We start from the raw sequence: 12,363 nt of genomic DNA, 5'->3' as shown, positions 1-12,363 counted from the left end.
ACATAACAGATGGGCTGTGTTAGTTGCCTGTTGCAGAATACCACAGACTCAGTGGATTAAAACGGCACCAGTTTCAAGCTGGCAGTGAGGTGTGGGCTGGGCTGCTGCGTTTTCACCCGGAGCTCAGGGTCCTCTTTCAGGTCGTTGGCAGAGTTCAGTCCCTGAGATTGTGGGACTGAGCCCCCACTCCCCTCAACTCCTTCAGCGACTGACTAGAAGCCATCCTCAGGTTCTAACCACACAGTCATCTCAAAACACAACAGCTTGCTTCTTCAAGATCAGCAGGAGAATGTCCCTCCAGTCTGCCACTTGCCCGTCTTACGTAATGTGACCTAATCAAGGGAGTGACTCTCCCATCCTATTTATACTTAAGGGAGAGGGTTATACATGCTGTGTACAACAGGGAGTCCCCAGGTGATGCAGACGGCTGCTGACTGAAAGGTTGGAGTCCACCCAGAAGCTCCTTAGAAGAAAGGGCTGGCGGTCTGCTTTCAAAAGAGCAGCGACTGAAAACCCCGTGGGTCACGGTTCCACTCTGACGCACGTGGGGGCGCCATGAGTCAGAGTCGACTTGACAGGACTGGTTTTGGTACATCAGGGGGCGGGAATCACGGGGCCCATCTTAGAATTCTGCCTACCGCATGGCGTAAAAGCAGGTGGTTTAAAAGTGCTTTGACTAATAAAGAAAATAATAGACATTATTTGGGAGACAGGTCTCTGCGGCCAGTCCCTGTAACACAGGAATGATGGCTCCAAACCTGTCTCCTAGGTGGGGCTGTTACAACGCTGATTGGACTCCTACGTGTGAGGAGCCTCCGCAAGATGGAAACTGCTCTGCAAATGGAATGTGTGCCTGTGTGCAAATGAGTGTGTGTGTGTGTCTGTGCAGGAACATTTTCTGCATCAAATGCCTCCTTCTTCACACCTCCTTCTTCCCCATCCAGAAGGAGACCCTTCTCCCTTTCCACTCCCATCGCACCTTTGCTTCTTCTGGGGTCTTAACACACCCCGCTTTGTCTGGTCACTTCTTTTGTATTCTGCCCCACAGGTTTAGAGGTTTTCCAACTGTGGAGTTTACCTCCTAGCCATCTTTGCATTCGCTGTATCTGGGGAAGATAATTCACTAGAAACGCAACACGTTATATGGCCCAGTGCAGTCACCACGCGACAGGGAGAGGCTGCTGCCGACCGTCAGTTTCCTGGTAAGCAGATCCCGCCTGCCTGATTCCATCTCCAAACGTTTATCGTTTATAAAGAGCCTCCGGTTAATCAGGAAAATGTACCGAAGTGCAGTTACTCTCCAGGGCTTTCTTAGAGATACTTCTGTGTTAAAACATAAGACAGGTAGTCCTTGACTTAGGACATATTCAGGTTATGATGAGCCACACTTATGACCGTCTGTGGTTTTTTTTTTTTTTTTTGTACATCTTGTTGTTAGTAGTATGTACTGCGTACAGTGTCGAAGCACTTAATTTGCTGATGTTATCATTCTCAGATGTTCACTCTCAGTGTTCCAGGATCGGATTTATGAAGATATTGATAATAAAAGGCAATAATAATGAAAACTAAAAAAAAAAAAAAGACCTGTTTGACTTACATCAGAACCGACTTACGATGGAGTCGTTAGAAGGGACCCCCCATGGTAAGTTGAGGACTACCTGTATACTCTGAAGAGTAGTACAAGGGGCCTGGGCGGCCCAAGCTGTTTGCAATTGGTGCTAACCTAAAGGTTGGTGATTTGGACCCACCCAGTGCTCCACGGAAGAAAGGCTTGGTGATGTGCTTCTGCAGAGATTACAACCAAGAGAACCCTATGGAGCAGCTCTACTCTGCAGCCCATGGGATTGCCAGGACTTGATGGCAGCTAACAACAGCAGCGACCAAGAACAATACTCGAGGCCTTCTTAAGGGCACAAGCTACTAGCTTGAGCTTTTCCTTTATGTTGAAAAAAACAATAAATAAGCAGATAATAAACTTATAAGTACTTGAAAAGTCCATTCACCAGTGGCCTTTAGGGTGATATGCACCAGCCAGTGTTGCTGACTTCACAGGTGGACATGAACCTAGTTTGTGATGGGAGAGCGGTCTTTTGAGAGAATCCATGGGTGTGGGTAAAGACACCATCAGCATACCAACCCATTGCCTTTGAGTAGATCCCAACTTATAGCAACCCTATAGGATAGAGCAGAACTGCCCTATAGGGTTTCCAAGGAGCAGCTGTTGGATTCGAACTGCTGACTTTTTGGTTTGCAGTTGAGCTCTTAACCACTGGGAAAACAGGGCTCCTTATCAGCATACCAAAGGTGCAATTTTTAAATTGGTTGCTGAGAGCTAGCAAGGAGACTTACTGCTCATGGCACCAAATAAACACCAGGGGCTGAGCAGCATCAGTCTTCTCTGAGAAGGAATTATTAGCGGCACATTGACCTGGCATGAACTTGGAACAGGTTAAGAGCCATTATTGATAGCTTTTCTCATTTTCCAGACTCAGGGAGGGTTACCTGTTACTTAAATGTAAACACACCAGGCAGGCTTTCAATAACAATTGTCAGCCGTGCCTCAGCTTGGACTGAAAACTCCCTCCGGGTGAGGTTTTTTTAACGCAGTACTTGAGACCGAACTTGGACCATAAATTCTAATGATGTTGAATACTTAGGGTCTCAAGCTGTTTATCAGACTTGGGCTGTTTCTTATCTCCTTGGTGAAAGATTAGCCAAAAGAGGCATCAGGGCTACCACATGTTTCATTTTCCAGAGAACAAAACTGTAATTCCGTTTCTTTCTTCTGCGCCAGGCTGAGACCTTTTGCACAGGGACACATAACAGACTAGGGGCACGAATGATCTTTTAGTTTTGCAGCTAGGAACAGCCTCCCCGTCAACGCTGCACCCCTCCTACTTGATGTTGTTGTTAGCTGCCACTGAGTCAGCCCCGACTCAGGGCGACCCCAGGCACAACGGGGAAATACACTGCTGTGAGGGTTGTGGATGGGACCGTTGTGATCCACAGGGTTTTCCCTGGCTGATTTTCAGAAGTAGATTTCCAGCCCTTTCTTCCTAGTCTGTCAGTGGATGCTAAGAGGTTTCAATGGAGCTTCCAGGCCAAGACAGACTAGGAGAAGAGGCCTGGTGACCAATAGTGTTGGCATGAGTAGGAATTGACTCAAATGCAATGGGTTTGGTGTTTTTGGTTTTGGATATACTTTCAAAAATCAGTCAACAAAAACTCTAGGAATCACAAGCGTCCAATCCAAAACCGATCATAAGTGTTTCATTCCATCGTGCGTGGGGTCGCCATGAGTTGGGGCCAATGTGACAGCAACTATAAACAACAAACACATATAAGATAAAACCACACGACATGCATTCTAATGCAGTGTTCACTGAAGAAAAACACCAGGCTGTAAGGACAGGAAAGGATCGTTTGTGCTGAGTTTAAACTGCTAATCGTTTTTCAACAGGCAAATTACTATTATTTTTTTTATCCAGTGCTTCATACCAAATTCCACACACGATTGCCCTCTGCTATGCCTCAAAAGTTTTAGCTCGTTTGTTTTTCTAATGGAATCTTCTCAATGTGGGATTTCCATTATACAGAGTAAGTACCTGATTCTAAATATTGAATGTTAAATTAAACCCACAAATCAAAACAGGGTAAATCATGATTTTTTCATAAAAGGAAAGGTAATCAGTAAATAAAAACTTGGCCGTAAAACATTATGGTAATGGTACTGTTTAGAAAGTTCCGGGATGGGTGACTGAGAAGATGGTGGTACAGGCAGCAATGCTAGGTGCCTCTACCTCCCGGGTTTCTCTATTCTGTGGATAGGAATGTTTGAAATCAATCAAGAAGTGACTAATTTGACTTGCTTTGAGCCTGCCCAGGATCCTCATCTATACTCTGTGCCGTAGAGACGGATTCATAAATAGTCCTTGAAGTCCACAGCCTGGCAGGCCTAACATTCATAATTTACACTAGAGGAAAGATTGCATTAAAAATGTTGTTGTTAGGTGCTGTCGAATTGGTTCCGACTCATAGCAACCCTAGGTACAACAGAACAAAACACTGCCTGGTCTGTGCCATCCTCACAATTGTTCTTATACTTGGGCTCATTGTCGCAGCCACATTCAATCCATGTCATTGAAGGTCTCCTTCTTTTTCGCTGACCGTCTACACATTAAAAATAGCACAGAGTAAATCTCCATATCGCAATGACATCTACATAAATTGATAAGGAACACATTCAGCACTCAGTGAATAAATGGGCAAGATTATGAGAGAACATTTTTACAACAATAAATGCACTTAGTAAATAAAGATGGAAAAAGGTTCATTCCCACAAGTCATCTGAGGACATAGTACCCTTCTCCCCATCTTCGCCTGAAATGATTATGAATATCACAGTCTTTTTACCTGCCCCTGGGAATTTTTCCCAAGGGGGACCTACCTATCTATACAAATTTGTTTTCAATAGATATGCATTAGAAGATTAATATTTAGTACTAGGCAAACAACCAAATAAATAGTCATTATACAGTTCATTTTGAAGGTTATTAGCTACATGAAAATATGTATATCAGAATTTCAAGTGCAAGTACAAAAAGCAATCAGAAACTTGAAGTTGAACAACATCATCCAATTTCCCCATGTGCTACTAGAACACATAAGTAAGAGAACAGCTTGTGTGAATTATGGCTTGTCTTCCTGGTGATCAGAGGTACTGTTTGCCTTTAGATTTCCTTTTATTTCATAGTTCCCTGCACAGCTTATGGGATGGATCTGGGTACATCAGCTGACGGGGACAATGGAAACTTGACTTAGAAGAAAGCCACAACTAGAAGTAAGTTCCTGAAGAGCTGTATAGAGGCCTGGAATTATCTGTGAAAGGGAAGACAGAGGTCTTCAAAGACAGCAAGGACCATTTCCTAGTGGTGAGAGACCATCTTTTTGACGTTGCACGAGAATGAGCTGGAAACCAACAGCACTTGAAATGCTTGCATTCATTCCTGTGGATCCCCCACTTTCTTAGGCTGGGTTCTCTAGAGAAGCAAAACCAGTAAAGTGTATAAATATGTATAGAGAGATTTATATCAAGGAAACAGCTCACGTGACTGTAGGGGTTGGGACGTCCCAAGTCCTTGGATCAGGATAGAGGCCTTTCCCAATTCGTGGAGCTGCAGAAGCTGGTGAACTCAAGATCAGCAGGTCATAGAGCAAGGGTCCCTCTCACAGGCCGTGAAGGTTGAGGAATCCCCAAGGTCAGCAGGCAAGACCGTAAGGTTTCTTCTGAGTCACGTAGCTGCAGAGACTGGCAAACCCAAGATTGGCAGGTCGGGGAGCAGGACACTTGCTCATGGACCATGAAGACTGGTGAATCGCAACATGGACTGGTAAGCTGCTAGCTCAAGTCCCAAGAACCAGAGTTCAAAGAGACAGCTGCTGGATCCAGAACAAGCCAACGACCTTTGCAAGGTGAGCAGGAAAAGGAAGTGGGCAGCAGAAGGAGGAGAGATGAAGGCTGAGGGGGCGGTGAGCCGCCACAGGCCCCACCCCTGCCAGTACCACTCAGCAGATTCCATCATTGGGGTGATCACATATCAAATTTCAACAGGAAAGTGATCACAACATTGTACAACTGGCAAAACACTGAGAATCATGGCCCAGCCAAGTTGACACACAATCTTAACCATCACACCCACCAACATACTTTTTTTTTTTCAGAACAAAACGGGGCAAAAACTTCCTTGCACGACTTGACACACTTACTCTCTTATCAGCAGAGTCAGGTATCTGTGCCAACACCTTGGCTGCACAGGAGAAGGCTGACTGAATGGTAGGGCCAGCTGCTCTGAATCTGAGATCACGGAGAAGTCACCCGTCAACACTCTCCAATCACAGGTGGCTTATCTCCCTGCCTCCCTATCACGTTTCCCTTCTTTGGACTTGAAGGGCTCCACTCCCGCCTCCTCTCTTCCCTTCCCAAACCCTCCAAAACTGTGTTGAGATAACACAGGGCTTGTGGCAGTTGCCACCCAATTGTTTTCTTTGGACTAAGCAAAACCAAACCCATTGTCTTCATTGCCTTCGAGTTGATTCCGACTCATTGCAACCCTGTAGGACAGAGTAGAACTGCCCCTTAGGGTTTCCAAGGCTGTAACCTTTGCGGAAGCAGACTGCCACACCTCCTTCCCATGGAGCAGCTGGTGGGTTCAAACCACCGACCTTGCAGTTAGCAGCCGAGTGCTGTAACTACTGTGCCACCAAGGCTCCTCTTCTTCAGATCCAAGGAGTTTAAGTCCCACATGTGAAGGCAAAGGAAATCTAAAGGCAAGCACCACCTTGATCACTGGGAATATAATCTCCATAGCGCCTAAGGACAGTCTTCTCTGTCACTGCCACCCACCTAACTCCTTCCCAGGTGAGTGCCCCCAGGCATTACACCCAAGGTAAACAGGTATCTGCAGGCTGTGCCAAGAGATTAGGCACCACGAAGATAGACCTCGAGATGAGGCAGCTCCCTGTAGGTGTCCCACACGGATGAAGAGTGTCTGTGTATGTGGCCCACTACTCCACAAGCCAACCTCTGATGTCCTTTAGATATTCATCCTTAGGTCTCCCATGGCCAGCACATGGGGTGGCATCTCAGCCAGACCGCCAAAACCGTAGCCAAAGTCTATTTTAGTAACTGTTCTCATAGTGCCCTGTTTTAGGGTGGGTTCCTGTTATGGATTGAATTGTGACCCCCCCAAAAAGAAAATATGTATTGGAATCCTAACACTTGTACCTGTGGATATAACTCTATCTGGGAATAGGGTTTTCTTTGCAGGTTAATGAGGCCACATCTGTGTAGGGTGTGTCGTAAACCAATCAATTTTGAGATATAAAAGAGCAGATTAGGCACAGATGAGAGGATGCACAGACGGGGAAAGACAGATGCCACGTGGAGATCACCAAGGAACCAAAGGAGAAGCTGGAAGAGACAAGGACCTTCCCTCAGAGCAGACACAGAAATCCTTCCCTTAGAGCCAGCTCCCCGAATTTGGACCTCTGGCCTCCTAAAATATGAGCAAATACAGTCTGTTGGTTAAAGGCACCCACGTGTGGTGTTTCTGTTATAGCAGCACTAGGTGACTGAAACAGTTCCCCAGAAGGAAACCCTGAGACGAGGAATCGAGTGCAAGGAGATCATTTGGAGGTGATTCCAGAAAGCGCTGGTAAGCAGGCAGGGAAGTGAGACGGGGAAGGGAAGAGGGCCACAAAGCGTGCATTTGCACAGGTTTCCACGGTGGCAGTGGGGGCGCCATCCCCTGAGGAGCTCTGGGAGACGGTGGAGAACACACCCCAGAGCTATCTCACCATGGGGTGAGGAAGCTGGGGTATTTTCTTCCGACTCCCACCATCGCTGGCTGGGGCTGCTCCTTGGCACTTCCGGCTTGGCCCACTTGAGGCTCGGGGGTAGTTCTCAGGCAGAGTGGAAGAAAAGGCCTGGGAGGCTTTTCCCCTTTATGAAGTCCTTGGATGGTGCCAACAGTTAACTGATCCCTCCTGACAACATGTCCAAAGTATGTAAGACGCAGTCTCGCCATTCTTGCCTCCAAGGATCATTCTGGTTGTACTTCTTCCAAGACAGATTTGTTTGTTCTTCTGGCAGTCCATGGTATACTCAATATTCTTCGCCAACACCACACTTCAAAGGCGTCAATTCTTCTTTGGTCTTCCTTATTCATTGTCCAGTTTCGCGTGCACATAGCGCCCCTAGAGTAGAACTGTGCTCCACAGCGTTTTCGATGGCTGATTTTTCAGAAGTAGATTGCCAGGTCTTTCTTCCAAGGTGTCTCTGGGTGGACTTGAACCTCCAGCCTTTTGTTTAGCAGCTAAACTTGTTTACTACACCACTGGTGACATTCATTCAATTCCTGGATTTCCGTGCTGTGATCTTTCAGGTTCTGGGGGAATGTGCTGGGCTTGGGAATCAAGAAAAGCAAGTTCCTTAACCTGAGACTTAGTTTTCTCACCTATAAAATGGAAAGGGTAACCTATCCTTTTCCTGCCTCATGGGCACTGTGGGATAATGAACGAATGTGGAAACGCTTTGCCCTTTGTAAACCGCTACACAAGTGTGAAGTAACACTAGTAGGAAAAGACAGCCATCCATGTATCTTGACCATCTGACGATTGTAAGACATGGCCTTAGCAGTCCAGTGCTCGCTGCTAGCCCAAAGGTTGGCAGTCAGAGTCCACCCAGGGGCTCCTCAGAGGAAAGGCCTGAGGACCTACTTCTGACACCAGACATTGAAAACCCTGTGGAGCTCAGTTCTACTCCGATGCATGGTGTCGGCATGAGTCAAAGTTGACTCCAGAGCAGCTTTTTAATTGGTTAAAGACCCATGATCCCAGCGGTAAAACCGTTTCTCCAGGGCTAACCCAACAAAAACTTAAAAGGCACAGAGTCTCCCAGGCCGCTGATCTCCACAGCCCATTCTCAGGGTGGCCCAAATTCCATGAGCTTTTTTCTTTTCCCATGAGCTGCTTTTAATTTCAGGCTTTCATCTTTTTGCTACTGTTGTTTACTAGTCTGGGCTAGTAATTTTCTGCAGAGAGCGGTAGGGAGGGAAAACGCATAATAATCTTACGATCAAAGTACTTCCTTCTATCGCCCGTGTTATCCTTCACACTTTCCCCAAGAGGTATGATTTCCTTATCAAATCTAGTTTTCTTTCTTTTCACATATTCACGTGCGCATAAGCACGTGACTGTGCTCCCACGGGGAAATCACCTCTTATACATCATTTCTCTTTTCAGTTGCTGAGTCAAGAAAGTAAAAAATAACCTACCAAGAATGTGTTTATGTTCAAAGCAGGCATTCTAAAAAGAATTGTTCTCTTAGGAATAATTCCCCAAACAACTTTTAACAGGTTTTCAACCAAAGACCTCTTTTTGTTACTTAGTGCTGTTAATAATAACAGGGCACATCACACCTGGCTTTTGATTCCTTGGAAACTTGCTCGAACTTTTGTGTGGCACCAATCCTTAACTTGGTGAACTGGGATGAGGCATATTCTGCGAAGCAACAGGCACCTTAGATGTTAGAAAAGAAAAGCAGAACGGAGCAGTAATCACTGAAATGAAACAGCCACACAGTCGTGACATCTTTTCACGACTTGAGATAATGAAAATGGGGTCAAAGGATCCATCCGAGCAGCGGTTGGCTCTGACCTAAGCAATGGGGGAAGCCATGTGTCGTCCCTGGGTGTGAACCCACCATCTTGACCTCAGAGTAACAGAAAGACCTGCAGGCCTCACCCCCCACTGCCCCCGCGGAGGGGAAAGCAAGGACAACACTGGCCTGAAAGGCAGCTTGCGTGCTAGGACTGCAGGCTCCCTGGTGGCCGGAACGGTTAAGCTCTGACTACTAGCCGAGAGATCGGTGGTTTGAACCCACCCAGAAGCGAAAAAAAGAGGAAGACCCTCAAGGAGATGAACTGACACGGTGTTGGCAACAGTGGGGTCAAGCCTAGCTACGATTGTGAGATTGGCACAGAATCAAGCAATATTTCGCTCTGTTGTACATGGAGTTGCTATGAGTTGGAATCTACTTGAAGGCACATAACAACCACAGAAGGGATTTGCTTCCAGAAGGTCACAGCCTTGAAAATGTTATAGAGAGTTCTACTCCGCACACCCGGGGTCCCCATGAGTCAGCTTGCGCCAACTCCATGGCAGTCAACAACAACAGTGTGAAAACCACACTGGGACAGACCTTGTCCTGTGTTGTCTTAGTCACCTAGTGCTGCTATAACAGAAATACAACAAGTGGATGGCTTTAACAGAAATATTTTCTCTCACAGTCTGGGAGACTGGAAGTCCGGATTCAGGGTGCTGGCTCTCGGGGAAGGCTTTCTCTCTTTATTGGCTTTGGGGAAAGGTCCTTGTCACCAACCATCCCCTGGTCTAAGAACTTCTCAGGGCAGGGACCCCAGGTCCAAAGGACATGCTCTGCTCCTGGCTCTTCTTTCTTGGTGATATGATGTCCCCATCTCTCTGATGGCTTCCCTCTTTTTTCTCTCTTTTAAGATAAAAGGTGATGCAGGCCACACCCCAGGGAAACTCCCCTTACATCAGATCAGGGACGTGATCTAAGTAAAAATGTTGCATATCACCCAAAATCCTCTTTGACATAACCTAATCTTGCCTCATTAACCGCAGGCAGAGATTAGGATTTACAACACATAGGACAATCACATCAGATCACAAAATGGAGGGCAAGCACACAATACTGGGAATCATGGCCTAGCTAAGTTGACAAATATTTTCGGAAACACAATTCAATCCATGACATCTGTTTTCTGAGAACTGACTGGTGGGTAAGCCCAGGCCTAGTGGACCTCTTGATCAGTAAATTCCCCTGCCCTTAGAGACCCAACAGGAAATTATAGGGCCTCCCAGGGTAGGGTTACCAGATAAAATACAGATTTTCTAGTTAAATGTGTCACTAACAATTTGTGACTGAGATGTCACTTTAATGACTAAGGTGTACCTTACCCAGGCCATGGTCTTTTTGACTGTTTCATATGCATGCAGAAACAGGAAAATGAAAAAAGAAGACAGAAGAAGAACTGATGTATTCTAATTGTGCTGTTGTCGAAGAATACTGAATGTGTTGTGGACTGTCATGTTATTTTAGTTATTCTAGTAGTTGTTCAAGTCTTTTACCCATTTTTTGTTACCTTGCTTGTCTTCTTCTTATTGAACTATAAGTTCTTTATATATTCTGGGTATTAGTTCTTTTCAGATATTCTTTCCCAGTCTGTGGTTTGCATCTTCATTTTCTTTTGAAAAGTAGCAGGCTTTACTTTTGATTAAGTGTATTTTTTCTTTTTTTTTCATTTATGGCTAATACTTTCCATATCCTACTAACTCTTTACCTACCTCAAGGTCAAAAAAATTATCTCCTATGTTTTCCCATAAAAGGTGTATAATCTTTGACAGTTGGTCTGTGATCCATCTTGAATTATTTTGTGTGTATGGTGTAAAGAAAGAAAGGGGCCCTGGTGGTATAGTGGTTAAGAGCTTGGCTGCTAACCAGAAGGTTGGCGGTTTGAATCCACCAGTTGCTCCTTGGAAACCCTATGAGGCAGTTCTACTCTGTCTTATGGGGTCACCATGAGTCGGAATGCACTTGACGGCAACAGGTTGGGATTTTTGGTTTTTGGTGTAAAGGAAATGTTGAGGTAGATTTTTTTCAATGTGATAATCCAGTTTTTCCAGGGCCATTTACTGAAAAGACTGTCCTTCCACCAGTGAATGACTTCAGCATCTTTGTCGGAAATCAGTTGATCATGTATATGTGAGTTGGAAACCCTGGTGGCATAGTGGCTAAGTGCTACAGCTGCCAAGCGAATGGTCAGCAGTTGGAACCTATCAGGTGCTACTTGGAAACTCTATGGGGCGGTTCTACCCTGTCCTATAGGGTAGCTATGAGTCGGAATCCACTCGATGGCAACGGGTTTAGTTTTTTTTTGTTTTTTTTTTAATGAGAGTCTGTTCCTAGGCACTGTTCTACTCCATTGATTTCTTTATCTTTACAGGAATACCACCCTGTCTTCATTACTGTAGCTCTACGGCAAGTCTTGAAATCACTTGTGCTCAAATATCTATCACATATGACTGCTTTCAGGGTGAATCTGAGCTAATTCAACTGGGGGGAGGTTACTCCAAGGTCCTTTATTACCATATAACTATGTTTATACCTCCGCCGCCCATCTGTCAGTTGTTGCACTGTGGTGGCTTGTGTATTGCTGTGACACTGGAAGCTATACCACTGGTATTTCAAATACCAGCAGAGTCACCTTTGGTGGAGAGGTTTCAGCAGCGCTTTTAGACTAAGACAGACTAGGAAGAAGGATCTGGCAATCTACTTCTTAAAAAATTGGCCCCTAAAAACCTTAGGAACAGCACCAGCACATATCGTCTGATATAGTGCAGGAAGATGAGCCCTTCAGGCTGAAAGGCACTCAGAACAAGACTGGGGAAGAGTTGCTTCCTCAAAGCAGAGTTGACCTTAATAACGTGGATGGAGTAAAGCTTTCAGGACCTCCATTTATTGACGTAGCACCACTCAATATGAGAAGAAACAGCTGCAAACATCCATTAGTAGTCTGAATGTGGAATGTATGAAGTATGAATCCAGGAAAATTGGAAGTTGTCAAAAATGAAATGGCGTGTTTGAAGATGGATATCCTAGGCCTTAGTGAATTGAAGGGGAATGGTATTGGCCATTTCGAATCAAACAATCACATGGTCTACCATGTGACAAAATGGAGAGGGACAGCATCACATTTATCATCAAAAGGAACATTTCAA

This window comes from Loxodonta africana, chromosome 6 (assembly GCF_030014295.1).
Source record: "Loxodonta africana isolate mLoxAfr1 chromosome 6, mLoxAfr1.hap2, whole genome shotgun sequence".
Classification (NCBI taxonomy): domain Eukaryota; kingdom Metazoa; phylum Chordata; class Mammalia; order Proboscidea; family Elephantidae; genus Loxodonta; species Loxodonta africana.
This window is presented reverse-complemented; position numbering follows the sequence as displayed.